The following is a 15,375-nucleotide window of genomic DNA, read 5'->3' on the forward strand; positions in this document are numbered from 1 at the left end:
TGACCACAACAACTCTTATAAAGGAAAAACATTTAATTGTGATGGCTTACAGTTCAGAGTTTCAGTCTATTATCATCATGGTGGGACATGGTGGCATACAGGCAGACATGGTGCTGGAGAAGTAGCCTGAGTATCCTACATCTTATCTCACAGGCAACAGGAAGTGGTTTGAAACACTCCATGTGGCTTGAGCATATATGAGACATCAAAGTCCACCCCTGCAGTGACATACTTCCTCCAACAAAGCCACACCTATGCCAACAATGCCCCACCTCCTAATAGTGTCACTCTATTTGGGAGCCTTTTTTTTTTTTTCAAACCACCACAGCTATATAAGACAAACCCACAGACAACATTATCCTAAATGGAGAAAAATTTGAAACAATCATATTAAACTCAGGAATGAGGAAGCGCCGTTTACTATCTTCACCCTTTCTAGTACAATGCTAAAAGTACTAGTTGCAGAAATAAGGCAACAGAAGGAAATTAAAGGATACAAATAGGTAAAGAAGACAAATTATCTCTATTAGCAGATGGTATGATATACATAAGAGACCCCAAAATTTTAACCAGAAAACTTCTACAAACAACTTCACTGAAGTAAGTGGCAGAGTACAAAATCAATTTACAAAAACCAGTAGCCTTTCTATACACCAACAACAAACACATTGAGAAAGGTTTCATGGATACAATCTCATGCACAACAACATAAAAGACAATAAAATAGTTTGTAATAAACCTAACCCAAAAGGTGGAAGACCCCTATGATGAAAACTTCTGAAGAGATTAAGAAAGACATTAGAAAATGTCAAGACATCTCAAGTTCATGGATTAATAGAATTAAAATTGTGAAACTGATCATCCTACCAAAAACAATTTATAGATTCAATGCAGCACCAATTAAAACCCCAATATACTTCACATAAACTTTTAAAAATCTAAAATTCATATGGAAGCAGAAAACACCCTGAAGAGCTAAAGCAATTCTGAACAAAGAGAAAAATACTGGAAGGGTGCTATTCCGGACTTCAGGATCTATTATAAAGCTATAGTAATAAAATCAATATGGTACTGACACTAAAATAGACATGTACATCAACAAAATAAAACAGAACACTGAAAAATGAGTACACCTAATGACAGATATTTGAAAGAGAGGCAAAAAAAAAAAAAATACACTGGGAAAAGACAGCATCCTCAATATATGGGTTTGAGAAAACTGGATGTCCACGTATAATACAAAGAATGAGACTACACTCTGTTACCCTGCACAAAAATTAGCTCCAAGTACATCAAATACCTCAATTTGAACCTAAAATTCTGAAACTGCTAGAAGAAAACAGCAGTAGTACCCTACAAGATATAGATATGGAATGCACTTTCAAAAGAGGTCTCCACTTTTCCAGGAATTAACACCAACAATTGACAAGTGGAACCTCATAAAACTAAAAAGCTTTTGTTCAGCCAAGGAAACAATTAAGCAAGTGAAGATAAAATCCAGAGAACAGGTGAGAATCTTTGCCTGCTATACACCTGGCTGAGAAGTGGTACTCAGAATATGTAAAGAATTCAAGAAACAAAAAATCAAGAGGAAAGCCGGGCGGTGGTGGCGCACGCCTTTAATCCCAGCACTCGGGAGGCAGAGCCAGGCGGATCTCTGTGAGTTCGAGGCCAGCCTGGTCTCCAAAGCGAGTTCCAGGAAAGGCGCAAAGTTACACAGAGAAACCCTGTCTCGAAAAACCAAAAAAAAAAAAAAAAAAATCAAGAGGAAAAAAATTAACCAATTAAAAAGTGCATTAGGTCTATGACGTCAAACTGCTGGTTCAAAGACCACTCTTTGACACAGGATAGCTATAAATGTGATTCAACCCCAAATTATGCTTACTTAAAACATGAAAATGGGGGAGGGGCAGGAATCTAAACAAGAGTTCTCAATAGAGGAAATGAAGATGTGTAAGAAACACTTCAAAAGGTATTCATTATCTGTAGCAATTACTGAAATGTAAATTAAAACATTTTTTTGAGATTTCGTCTTACCCTAGTCAGAATGACAAAAACAAAACAAAAACTAAATGACAACAAATGCTGGGGAGAACATGGGGAAGGAGGGGCCTGCATTCCCTGTTGGTAGGAATGTACATTAGTGCAGCCACTCTGGAAATCAGTATGAAGAATCCTCAAAACAACTAAATAGACATCCTCCCTATAAACAGGTACACACTCCACAGTGTAAGCCCATAGCACTTGACAACCTAGTGCAGAGGAACTTGTTCCATCTTTTCACAGCTGCTCTATTCACAATAAGTAAGAAATGAAACAGCTTAATGTCCTTCCACAGATGAATGGCTAATGGAGATGTGTACATACACACAATGGAATACTGTATTCATCTGTAAAGAAAAGTAAAATCATGAAATCTAAAGGTAAATGGATGGACACATGTACATTCGGCATGTTTTCTCTCAACTGCTGTTAATAATAACAAAATGAGAGGGGGGGATTTTTTTCAATCTTTTAAAATATAGTAAGATTGAGCATTAAAGTGACCTTGGATTGCCTAGCCTGAATAGAAATATCTACGATGCAACCCTTACATGTAAGATTCAGGGAATATCAGGAGAGGGGGCAGAGTGAATGAGAGAGATAGAGGACTAGGATGTCTGCTTAGATGGTGTCCCTGAAACACGACAAGTAATTCATACCAATGAAATCTCAACAATTTGGTTGACTAAACAAGACCCATATAATGACAATTCCAACAAGGTGACAAACCAACACGGGTAAGGGAATTTCATAAGGTCCATCCCCTAGAAAAAAACAGCTACAGGTAATCAATATCTCCTGAGAGAATCAGTTTTCCCTAGAAATGAGCTCCCTGATAGGCTATTCAATCCCAAATGGTGAGCTCTGAACATATTTACATATGAGCACCACTAAATGAGCAAAGTGTGTTGCGTGTGTGTTTGTGTATAATAACTATAAACATAAATTTAAGATGGAATTGAGGGGCAAAGAAAAGTTGTAGAGGGAGAGGGATGGGTACAAATGATATAAATATAGTATTCGTGTTTGAGATTCTCAAAACAATTAAAAATTTTAAATAAAAAGGAGAACTGAAAATTAGCTTAGCAAAGAGTTACCAAAACATAATACCACAGATTGGATGTATAAAAACTCCCTCATAGTTCTAGATGTTAGTAATCCAAGCTGTCAGTGGGTTGTTGTTTTCAAACACCTCTGCCTTGTCTTATCACTTGCTCAGAACTCACATGGCACTGTCTCTATGTATATACTATGCTGTTGACTTTCCTTCTTGTATAGATAGCTACCATACTGACTAGGACTCACTTACATGACAATGCTACCTTAATTACCCCTTGAACACCTTATCTGCAATACAGTCACATCCTAAAACTGAAAGGAGGTTGGATTTTGTCATATGAACATTATGGGAACACAACTCAGTCCATGACTTATATAGTCTAACCTGGAGAATATTTTGTGTGCTGGTTTTGAATGAAGCGCTGTACATGTGTATTATACTGCTTCTTTGAGTACTCCATTTCCTTAGTGGTCTTCTACTTGCTTTGTCCATTATTTAAAGCAGGGCACTGGAGTCTCCACCAAATATTATGAAATTGTCCATATCTCCATTTGACTCTGTCAATTTTCACTTCATAGTATTTCATAATTTCACTTCCTTTGTTAGATCCAGAAATATTCAGAACTGGCACATTTTTAGCTATACTGTGTCTTTAATGAATGTAATCAATTATCTCATGAACTTTTAAAATTTAAATTCTTTTTTCTTTGACAATATAGTCATCCCAGGATTCTTAATTAATAGCTGTATAGAATAGCCTTTCTATTCTTTCACTATGAATTTCTTTATGTTTAAATAGAGTCTTTTCAAAAGTGTACACAAATAGATCATGGTTCTCTAACACGTCCTATCTACAATACTCTGACTTAATAATTGAATTTTAAGTCCTCATCCCTTACACTGATGTGGGATTGCTTTTACTCTGATCCCAGAATTCCAAGCAGAACTTCAGGTAAGGAATGCTAAAGCCAATTCACCCACACCTAGAACACCCCACCACCCAAACCTTGCCTGCCCCATGTCAGCCATATGCTCACCACTAGGCCTAGGACTGTATGGAGGTAGAATCTGAAACCTACTTAGATACCTCTAGAGTCAGTCCCCTTCTGAAGACTGCTCCACTATCAGCAACATCCTGAAGATCTGGGACTGCTTCTAAGTTTGAACCCAGAGTTCTCCAAGCCAGAACTTCAGGCAGTGAATCCCAGAGCCAACAGCACACTACCCACCGCTAGGCACCCAGGATCATGACCAGAATCATATGGAGCCTGATCATGAACCCTACTCAAAGATATCCAGAGTCACTTCTTTTCCTCAACCTGCTTGCCTATCTGACTCCAGAGTTCTAAGCAGAATTTCAGTTAGGAATCTAAACCCGAGTCTTAATTTATGCAGGAAAAAACAGCCAGTCAGCCCACCCACATGCCTACCATTAGCCACCACTCTCCACTGTCAGTCCCTAGAATGTCAAGGAGCCCTGCTCAGAAGAAAAGAAACATAAAATAATCAAACACTACATGCACAGATCAAAGAAAAGATAGAAAAAGCTGAAATTGAAAAAGAACAAGTAAAAATACAGGCAAGTCCATAAGCATAACCCCTGACTTTTCAGCACAAACAGAACAATTAAACAAAAATTGGCCTAAAAAAACCCACGGTATCTACAAACAAACAAAACAAATGGCAAAATGTTCAGTAATAAATCTCCTTGTTAATTGTCCCACCTGCCTAATAAAAAGACATAGGTAGACAGATTGGAGTAGAAAAAACAATCCATCTTTTTGCTGCCTCCAAGACGAGCAGCACACCATCAAGCAGATACTACATTAGGGTAAAAAGATGCAACAAGAAGTCGTAGCGATTTTAATATTTGCCAAGTTGGACTTCAACCCAAAACTCATCAGAAGAGATAGGGAGGGACAACACATACTCATAAAAGAAAAATCCACCAAAGGAACATTACAATTCTAATATTTACTTACTGTCTTAGTTAAGAGTTTCTACTGCTGTGATAAAACACCATGACCAAAAGCAATTTGGGGAGGAAAGGGTTTATTTCATCTTACACCTTGTAGTCCATCATTCAGGGAAGTCAGAGGGAATTCAAGATAGGAACCTGGACGCAGGAACTGATGCAAAGATCATAGAGGAACACTGCTTACTGGCTTGCTCATCATGGCTCTCAGCCTGCTTTTTTATGTTACCCAGGACCATCTGTCCAGAGGTGGCACTGCCCACAATGGGCTGGATCCTCCAACATCAATAATCAATCAAGAAAATGCCTGTCAGACTTATCTACAGGCCAATCTGATTAGAGAATTTTCTCATTTGAGGTTCCCTCTGCCAAAATGACTCCAGTTTGTGTCCTTAACTAGCCAGCACAAGCACCAAGCAGAAGACCATATAGTTTCATAAAAGAAATACCATATAGATCTAAAATCACATACGAGACTGTAACACAGCAAGAGTGCATGACTTTAATGCCTGACTCTTACTAGACAAGTTACCCAGACAAAAAGTAAATGTAGAAACTCTGAAATTAAATAGCATCTATTCTAGTTTGCATTATATTGCTGTAATAAAGACCATGACCAAAAGCAACTTGAAGAGGAAAGGATTTATTTGGCTTACATCATAGGTCACAGTTGATAACAGAAAAAAGCCAAGGCAGGAACCCAAGGCAGGAATCTGGAGGCAAGAATTAAAGCAGAAACTATGATAAAAGTCCTGGAGAGATTATAGATTCAAGGGACATAAAAGGCAATTTACATCAAGCCCACAGTCAACAAAATATATAACATATAGCATTTCCACTAAAATTAGGAACAAGATAAAGATATCTACTCTCTCCATATGTATCCAATATAGTACTTGAAGTCATAGCTAGAGGGATAAGACAACTGAAGGAAACAAAGTGGGGTTGAGTAGGAAAGTGAAGGAGTCAAAGCATCTGTATTTGCAGATGATATGATTTTAGACACAAAAGATCCTAAAAGACTCTTCAGAAAACTTCTAAACACTTTCAGCAAAATAGCAGGATGTAAAATTAATACACAAAAATCAGTAGCCTTCTACTATACAAATGGCATACATACAGAGGAAAAATAAGAAAAAATAACCTTCACAACAGCCTCAAAAAAATTTTTTTAGGAATAACACCCAAATAAGGAAGCGAAATACTTGTATAATAGGAACTCCAGGACATGGCATTAAAAAAAAAAAAAAAAAAAGGAAAACATCTGAAAATTAAGACCCCCCCCCCCCAACGAAGCTCATGGAACAGCAGAATATTGTGAAAATGGCCCATCTACAAAAGCAAGCTACAGATTCAATGTAACCCCAATCAAAATCCACAACAAAATACTGAAAAAAAATTGAAAAAATAATCTGAAACTTCCTATGGAAAACAAAACAAACAAAACAAAACACAATCCCAGGATAGCTAAAACAATCCTGAAAACGAAAGAAATGCTGGAAGTATTATAATCCCAGATTTCAAGTTGCACTACAGACCTTTAGTAGTATAAACAGCATGGTATTGGCATAAAAACAGACACAGTGGTCAACAGAACAGAACTGAAGACCCAGATCTAAGTCCATACACCTTCCAACACCTAATTTCTGACAAAGAAACCAAAAGTACAAACTAGAGAAAGACAGCATTTCAATAGATGATGATGATCAAACTGGACAGCTTCATGTCAAAGAATGAAACTAGAGTCCCTCTCTCACCCTGAATGAAACTCGACTCCAAAAAGATCACTGTAAAACTTAATAAATTATACACACACAGACATGCATATATATTGATAGCGTATACATGTATATATAAATGTATGTACATACACACACACTTGATAAAGGGTTAGTATATAGACTATCAAAGAACTAAAGCAATCTGAATAGCAAGAAAACAAGTACAGTTAAAACATGAGGCACAGAAATAAACAGAAAAGAAAGATGAAAAGCAAAGGGCTGAGAAACATTTTTAAAATAGGTTCAACATACTTAGCCATCAGAGACATGCAAAATAAAACTACTTTGAGATTTTAGTTTACCCAGTCAAAATGGGCATGATTAACAATAATTTAAAAAAAAATACAGCAGATATTCAAGGATGCAGGGAAAAGGAAATACTTATTCATTGCGGGTGAAAGTATTAAGGGCATGGACGTTATTTAAATCAGTGCAGATTCCAAGAGGGGTGGGGGGTAGAAATCTAGAAATAAGGTCTACCATATGATAAATATAGCTTATACTACTCTTGAGCATATACCCAAAGGACTCTATATCTTACTACTGAGATACCTGCTCATCCATTTTTTCACAGCTGCTCTATTCACAATAGCCAGGAAAAGGAAACTGCCTAGATGTCCATTAACTGATGGATAATGAAAATGTGATGTATTTACACATTATTCAGCTTTTAAGAAAAACAGAATTATGAAATCTGAAGGTAGATGGATAGTTAGAAGCAATCATGCTGAGTCTGATGATCCACACCTAGAAAGACAAGTATTACATGTTTTCTCTTATATTCTGGATGTTAGTTTTTAAGCTTTAGATATGTAAGTTTCATTTATAACGCCCATAGAGGCTAGGTAGCTAGTAACGAACTGAAGGGTAGGAGGTGTTCTTCCAAGAAAAGGGAAATATCATATAGTGTTATCAACAGATAAAGAAGAGAAAATTAAAACAGGTATGGGAATGGAAAACAGGGAATAGATAATTAACACTACAGACCTCTTTTAAAAGCCATACAGAAAACTGCCACTGAAGAAGCTTCCTAAAATACATGCATAGATGAACAGAATTTAAATGGAGTTACCATTTAAACAACAAGGTATGGAGATTTCCCAACTAGATATGATATGTTGCCAAATAAAAGCTCCAGTACCAGGCAAGAGTTACATGTTTTTGAGTTGTTGGCCAATTGGGTCTTCTAGCACCACCACCACCACCACCACCACCACCACCACCATGTCCACCACCACATTGCAGGCTATTGTCAGTATTTTGGGTTCTCCACAATTTGATGGTAAGATCCTATTACTGAAGACACCACATATTTACATCATAGAACATGGAGAAAACTAGCTGGATCTTAACTGAAATCATCACTCTTACTAAGGAAGTGCACACATGCTCCCAGAGGAGAAAAGTCATCATCAATCACATCCAGCTATGAACCTGCAAACCATAGTAACAACCTGCCTGCAAAGTATGCACTTGTGCAATACTACCAAGAATGTTATGGGAGCAACCAATTACTTTTTGATTGGATTTCAAATCTGCTCCACAATATGAAAACCATACCTCACACTGTCAACTAGGCTAAAAACCCTCAGGCTAGACAGTTCATGGGCCTTAGGGGAAAACCTGCTACAAATGTTTTGCTAAAGGAACATAGCAATAAACTGATTCCAAATGACATTTTTCTGTACCCAAAGATCAATACAGCATTCAATCCTCAGTAAAGAAGCAGTTTCTTACAATAGATGGTAATTAACCATGAAACCTACAACTCAATACAGAGAAAAACAGCTGCTGGAATGTTCAGCCCTAAATAGGATATCTGTATCATAACTCCTCTCTCTCTCTCTCTCTCTCTCTCTCTCTCTCTCTCCCTGTCTTTGTCTGTCTGTCTGTCTGTCTGTGTCTCTCTGTCTGTCTGTCTGTCTGTCTGTCTCAAGGATCTATATGGAAGAGAGTGGAAAGATTATAAAAGCCCAAAGTGAACAATTTCAAGGAAACAGTGCTTTTCAAATGTAACAGGCCAGATGGTCATGGGAACTCACAAAGACTGTGCAAGGAGGCAAGAGGAGGGGGAGTAGTCAACAAGCTAGTCACAACTGATAGCTACTGAAAAAAGGAAAAATCAGTTTTCTTCACTGGAGTGACATTGGGTATAACCACTACAACCTAGCGCAGCCTCCATGCTCAGCAGGAGTGAGAGAACATAAAATGCACTCCATGTTTGTTAAGAGAAAAACTATGAATCTTGGTAGGGAAGAAGGTAGGGCAGGATCTTGAAGGAATGAAGAGAAAGGAAAGAATATGATCAAAATGTAGTATATGAAACTCTCAAAGAATAAATAAAAATATTAAAAGTTCAGTTTAATTCATTCACTGTGGTGGTATTTTACTTGTACTGAAATGTGATTTCAATTGTATGTTAATAAATAAAGTTGTCTGGGAGTCAGAGCTATTAGAGCCATAGCAAGTGCATGGCGGCGGTGGCGCACGCCTTTAAGGACCTGGAGGGCGGTACATTCAGGCAGTGACGAGGCAGTCACATGTTTGGGTTTACAACCAATGAGAAGGCAGAACAGCTAGACTATATAAAGACACACACAGGAAGTAGGTCCCCTTTTTCGGAGAGCTCTCTTGGCTGAAGAGGATCCCTGAATCAGGAAGGGTGAGGCTCTTAGCTCTGACCTCTTGGCTTTCTTCTCTGAATCGGCTCTGTGTTTCTTATTTAATAAGACCGTTGGTTACATCTACAATTCACATTTAATGTAATCATTTATAAAGAGTTTACTCTGTTACTTTATCTATTAATAGTTTGCTATATGTCCTATATTCTTTCTTGTTCTTCAGTTATTTATTTTTTTGTAATATTTTTAAAGTCCTTTGTTCTTTTTCACTGAGTTATTTTCTTTTTTCTTTCTGAAAAATTTCTTCTTATTATTATTAGTGTGTGTGAATGTGTGGAGCGTGTGCACATGCATGCCATGGCATGCAGGTAGACGTCAGAGAACAACTTTTTAAAGTCAGCTCTCTCCAATTAGAATTGAGGGGCATTGGAGGGGTAGTATGGAAACCTAGCAGTGGAAACTTCCTAAAATATATGAAAGCGATCCAAATCAAGTCTCAAAATAATAAGGGAGACGGAGTTCCAGCTGGCCATCTCTTGCCACCAAATGAAACTCCCATTATCAGGATTGGGTTACATTCAACTGCGTTGTTGCCCACAGGAGTCCCATGGAAATCCCCAAACAACGCAGGCTGTTACTAAGGCAATAGGCTGCTCTCCACCATCTGACAGTAAGACTCATTGCAGAAGACAACACCCACACAACTCACTAAACACCGAAAGGTTGAGCTAGTGCCTACATAGAGCCTTTACTCCTACATCCTAGTACAGGAAGGTACTCTGCAGTGTACCAAAAGAGAAACGCATACACCAACCCAGCCACAAAAACTTTGATCTACAATGCTGTCCTGCTGCAAAATATGCTACGGCAACGATGGCACCAAGTTTGTGGGGGTAGCTAACTGATGTGTCTGATTTGACTTAAGGTCTACTCCATGAGATGAAACCCATACACAACACTGCTTGGTGACTAAGAGCCAGAAACCTTAGGGTAAAAACAAAACAAAAAGGTGATAAAATGACTCCTAATGATATTCTGCTATACCCATAGATCAATGCCTTGCTCAGCCATCAATGATCTTACAGAGACTGAAGCAGCAAGCACAGGGTGTGCATGTGTCTGCACCAGCTCACCTGAGTATATATAATAACTTTCAGTTTTAGTATTTTAATGGGACTCCTGAGTGTGTGAACAAGTAGGTCTCCAATTCTTGTGCCTTCTCTCAGGGCTCTTTTCTTTTTGTTGGTTTGCCTTGTCCAGCCTCAACGTGATGGTTTTTGCTTTACCTTATTATATTTTATTTTGTTATATATGGTTGTTATCTTTTAGAGTATTGTTCTTTTCTAATGAGAGATAGGAAGGGAGTGGATTCAGGGAGGGTAGGTGGAGATGAACTGGAAGGAGTAAAGGAAAGGGAAGCTGTAATCAGAACATATTGTATGAGAAAAGCATCAAAGTAGGTTGTGTCTAGCTTACACACAAAGCACTTTTACTTGCTGAGTCAGCTCATGGCCTTTAGTCATTTTCTTAATTTTTATCTTTGGGATATGAATCAATATCCTGAACTTCTAAGAACTTATTTTGGTTAATACTTAGCAAGTTTCAATGGTATGCAAGTATTCTGTTCTTACACATCTCTATCCCTCCTTTCTTCATGTTGTTGTCACAGATTACTCTTTATACACATTATATACCTATTAACACAAATTTATCATTAATATAGAGTACATTTGCATAATCATACATGACAAAAATTATAAATAATACCAAAACTGCAAGAAAAATGGCTTTTATATTTATCTATATCTATCTTTACCAGTATTGTCTAATGCTGGGCAGTGGTAGCACACACCTTTAATTCCAGCACTCAGGAGGCAGAGGCAGGCAGATCTCTTTGAGTTTGAGGCCAGCCTGGTCTACAAAGAGAGTTCCAGGACAGCCAGGGCTACACAGAGAAATCCTGTCTCAAAAAAAACCAAACTAGCCGGGCGGTGGTGGCGCACGCCTTTAATCCCAGCACTCGGGAGGCAGAGCCAGGCGGATCTCTGTGAGTTCGAGGCCAGCCTGGGCTACCAAGTGAGTTCCAGGAAAGGCGCAAAGCTACACAGAGAAACCCTGTCTCGAAAAACCCAAAAAAAAAAAAAAAACCAAACTAAAAACAACAACAAAACAAACCAAACAAAAAAACCCAAAAACCATTAACACTATTATTGTCTTTTTTTTTTTTTTTTTTGGTTTGAAGATGTTGTTATCTTTTCGTTTTAGCCTAAAAGAAACTCTTTAAACAATACTTGTTGTCAAGGCACATGCAACAATGCCCATTTTCATCTTTTATCACTAACTGCCAATTTTATCTATGTTCCAGAAACAACAGTTTTGTCTGACAGACAATTTTGGTTGCCTTATGAGAGAGCAGACCCTGACACTGCAAGCATTGTATCAGTAAAGGTGGCCCCAATAACAGGACACTGGCCGTCACAGCCACAAAGAAACCTCCATAAGAAGGTTTAATATGAAAGAGGCTCCTTCTGAATTGGTGGCTCAATTCACTGCAGCATTCGCCTTACCCAGGGCTCCATTGCAAGAAGAGGCCGATAATTTGAGAGTGGGCTCAGAAAATATGGATCAGTCACAATCCAGGATCCTTGGGGATACCCTGTCAGTGTAAAGAGTGGGAAATGGACACAAAAGATCATCATGGAAAGAGGAAAACTTTCTAAGTTTTATTTTGTGGAGAGCTTAAGCTATTGATAGGCCAGTGTTTGGTAACTAACTTTGATGTCTTTGAACCAGACTCCTGACCTACAATTATTGCTGGTACTGCATTGGAGAATGTGCAACCTGAAGGCAACAGACTGCTCAGTTTCTGCAGTTGCTTTTCAGAGGCTAAATTTTATTTCTAGGGATGAGTCAGAAGACTGTGGACTGCTCAGTTCCTGTGACTTAACATGACTTAACAAAGCTAGTGAAGTATTCAATAATCTGTTTGGTCCTCACATTTAGAGAAAGCAATTCACAGCACCTCATGGTATACAGACTGAGAGGGACACACAGGAAGACCCTCAGGATGTGAAACTCATGGGGATTAGCAAATAAGCATATCTGTGACATTTCTAAAGAAAGTGTAGCCCTGTCACTGACAACACACCATTGACTGCCCTGCTCTCAGCTCTCAGACATCAACAACTTTCTGGTGGGAACAAAGAGAAATGACAATCGACCCCAGATCCATGCAACCTGGCAGATTCCAGTACTAGAAAACCTGGAAAGAAGGTTTTTCCTGGTAGATTCCAGTACTAGACATCAACTGTCGGGTGGGAACAGAGAGAAATGACAATCAACCCCAGATACCATGCAACCTGGCAGATCCCAGTATGAGAAAACCTGGAAAGAAGCTTTTCCAATGAAAGTTCTACAGCTAGGAATACTTTCGAGTTATTTTTCTTTATTTTTATCTAATTTATTTACCTTTAAAATCATCTTAACTTAATATTTTTAAATTCTTGTTCTTTTCTGTATTTCATTTTCCAGTCATCCAATTTTTTCCTTCCCTGCTGCTTGCTTTCCTTTTCCTGCCCCTCATTTTGTTTCACCATTCTATTACTCATAACTTATTGGTGAATAATTTTTAGATACAGTGTTTTTTTCTAATTGCATTTTCTGTATTAGTCAATTTTCTTGATACTGTGACCTGACATTATACTTGGCAAAAAACAATTTAAGGATGGAAGGGTTTGTTCTAGTTCACAGTTTGAGGGTCTAGCCCATGATGGAGGCATGAAGGCATGGATGCAGGAATGGAGGCAGCTGGTCCCACTGCACCAACAGTCTCACTCATCATGAAACGGTGCCAGGGACACTCTGGGTGAGTCTCCCCTTCTCTGTTAAACTTTCTAGGAAGATCCCCATAGATACATTCAGATGTATGTATCCATGTCTAAATCCAGTCAAGCTAACAATGAAGATTAAAAATCATAATATGTTACATGTGTTTTTCCTCATGCTGTTATGGTGTCTTATTATACCTTCTCTGAATGGTATTGGACACCAATCCCTCTGAAATAGCTATTCAATGAGACCATTGTATCAAAGTGGAAGAGATATTTACAGCAAAAGTTAGGCAACACAGTACCAGAAGTACTCAAAAAGTAAGGTAACATAACATGACTCCCCTAAAAGGTCCTAACTCCTAAAGTTGAAAGAAGAGGATGGAGAAAAAAATTCCCAAGGCTAATTTTTAAACTCAGCAATGAATTCAATGAAGACATAAATAGCTGAATCAAAAGTAACAGCACTGGGTGTGATGGTTTGAAGAGGCATGTCCCCACAGACTCATGTGTTTGAATGCTTAGCCCATAAGGAGTGACAATATTAGAAGGTATAGGTGGAAGTTTCTGCTCCACCAACAACTACCAAATACCCAGCAGCCACTTCCCAAATTTCCACACAGAAGCTTATATTAATTATAACTGTTTGGCCACTAGCTCAGGCTTATTACTGACTAGCTCTTACACTTAAATTAATCCATAATTTTTATCTATTCTTAGCCACATGGCTTGGTACCTTTTCTCAGTTTGATATTCTCATCTTGCTTCCTCTGCATCTGGCTGGCAACTCCTGACTCTGCCCTCCCTCTTCCTGGCATTCTTAGTTTGTTCACGCCACTTATACTTCCTGCCTGGCTACTGGCCAGTCAGCATTTTATTAAATAAATTTGAGTGACAAATCTTTACAAGGAGGTGCGGCCTTTGCTAGAAGAAGTATGTTGTAGCATGAATCTTAAAAGTTCTTATTAATAAAAACAAAATCTAGGGCCAGGTATTGGGGTGAATGCTGGAAGATCAGAGAAGCAGAACAAGCCACAGCTTCCTCACCTCGACAATTCCTCACCAATTCCTCAGCTGATCCTGTTCATCATACTGGAAGCCTCTGAGTCCTTATCCAGAATGAATCTCAGCTGAACTGCTTCTCTAAAGCCTGAAAGCTTAACCCACCTAGTTCCTGGTTTTCATTCCTTATATACCTTTCTGCTTTCGGCCCTCACTTCTTGGGATTAAAGGCGTGAGTCACTGGCTGTTTCCAGTGTGGCTTTAAACTCACAGAGATCTGGATGGATCTCTGCCTCCCAAGTGATAGGATTAAAGGCGTGTGTGCCACCATTTTCTAGCCTCTATATCTCGTGGCTGTTCTATTCTCTGACCCCAGATAAGTTTATTAGGGTACACAATATTTTGGGGAACACAATATCACCACATTTCCCCTTTTTTGTCTAAAATTAAACAAAGCTTATAACTAATACAAGAAAAACTATATCCAATAAGTATATACAATATATACAGTCAAGAATTACATTAACGATGTCTAATCCATTAACATTTGACAGATTCAGATGAAAAACTCCATTAATATATATTAACAATATCCAGTCAGTAACATTTGATAAACTCAGACAAAAAATTTTCATTACTTATCCTATGTAAAACAAGTAGTTCCTTTTTAAAAGTAGATTCAATAATCTCCCTTTTTATCTTATTATATCCATATTCTCTACCTTTTGTCATTTTTATATCTTCCCCTTTTTCTTTTTAGAGTAGATTCAATGATCTACCCATTTATCCTATTATTTCTTTATCTTTTTTCTCAGGGTAGATTCAATAATCTACCTCATATCTATATTCTCTTTTTTCCTTTTTCTTTTTAAACAAAAACTCTGAATCTAATCTCCTTATTCAGCTTTTTTCCTGACCATTAACAATTAACAACTTGTAACCAACCACCTTAAACAATGACAATTATCCATAAGCCATTGAACGACCAAAAAACACCCATCCCACCTCTTGGGAATATGGGCGACCAAAAAACACCCATCCCACCTCTCGGGAATATGGGTGTCGT

At 38.1% G+C, this 15,375-nt stretch overlaps 1 protein-coding gene across 4 annotated transcripts in view; it reads right to left on the reverse strand.

Moving 5' to 3' along the window:
• Spidr (scaffold protein involved in DNA repair) overlaps positions 1 to 15,375 on the reverse strand; it is a 297,019-nt gene that overhangs the window by 156,025 nt on the left and 125,619 nt on the right. The window lies entirely within an intron of this gene.

Source organism: Peromyscus californicus, unplaced genomic scaffold, assembly GCF_007827085.1.
Source record: "Peromyscus californicus insignis strain IS unplaced genomic scaffold, ASM782708v3 Scaffold_16__1_contigs__length_79575227, whole genome shotgun sequence".
NCBI lineage: Eukaryota > Metazoa > Chordata > Mammalia > Rodentia > Cricetidae > Peromyscus > Peromyscus californicus.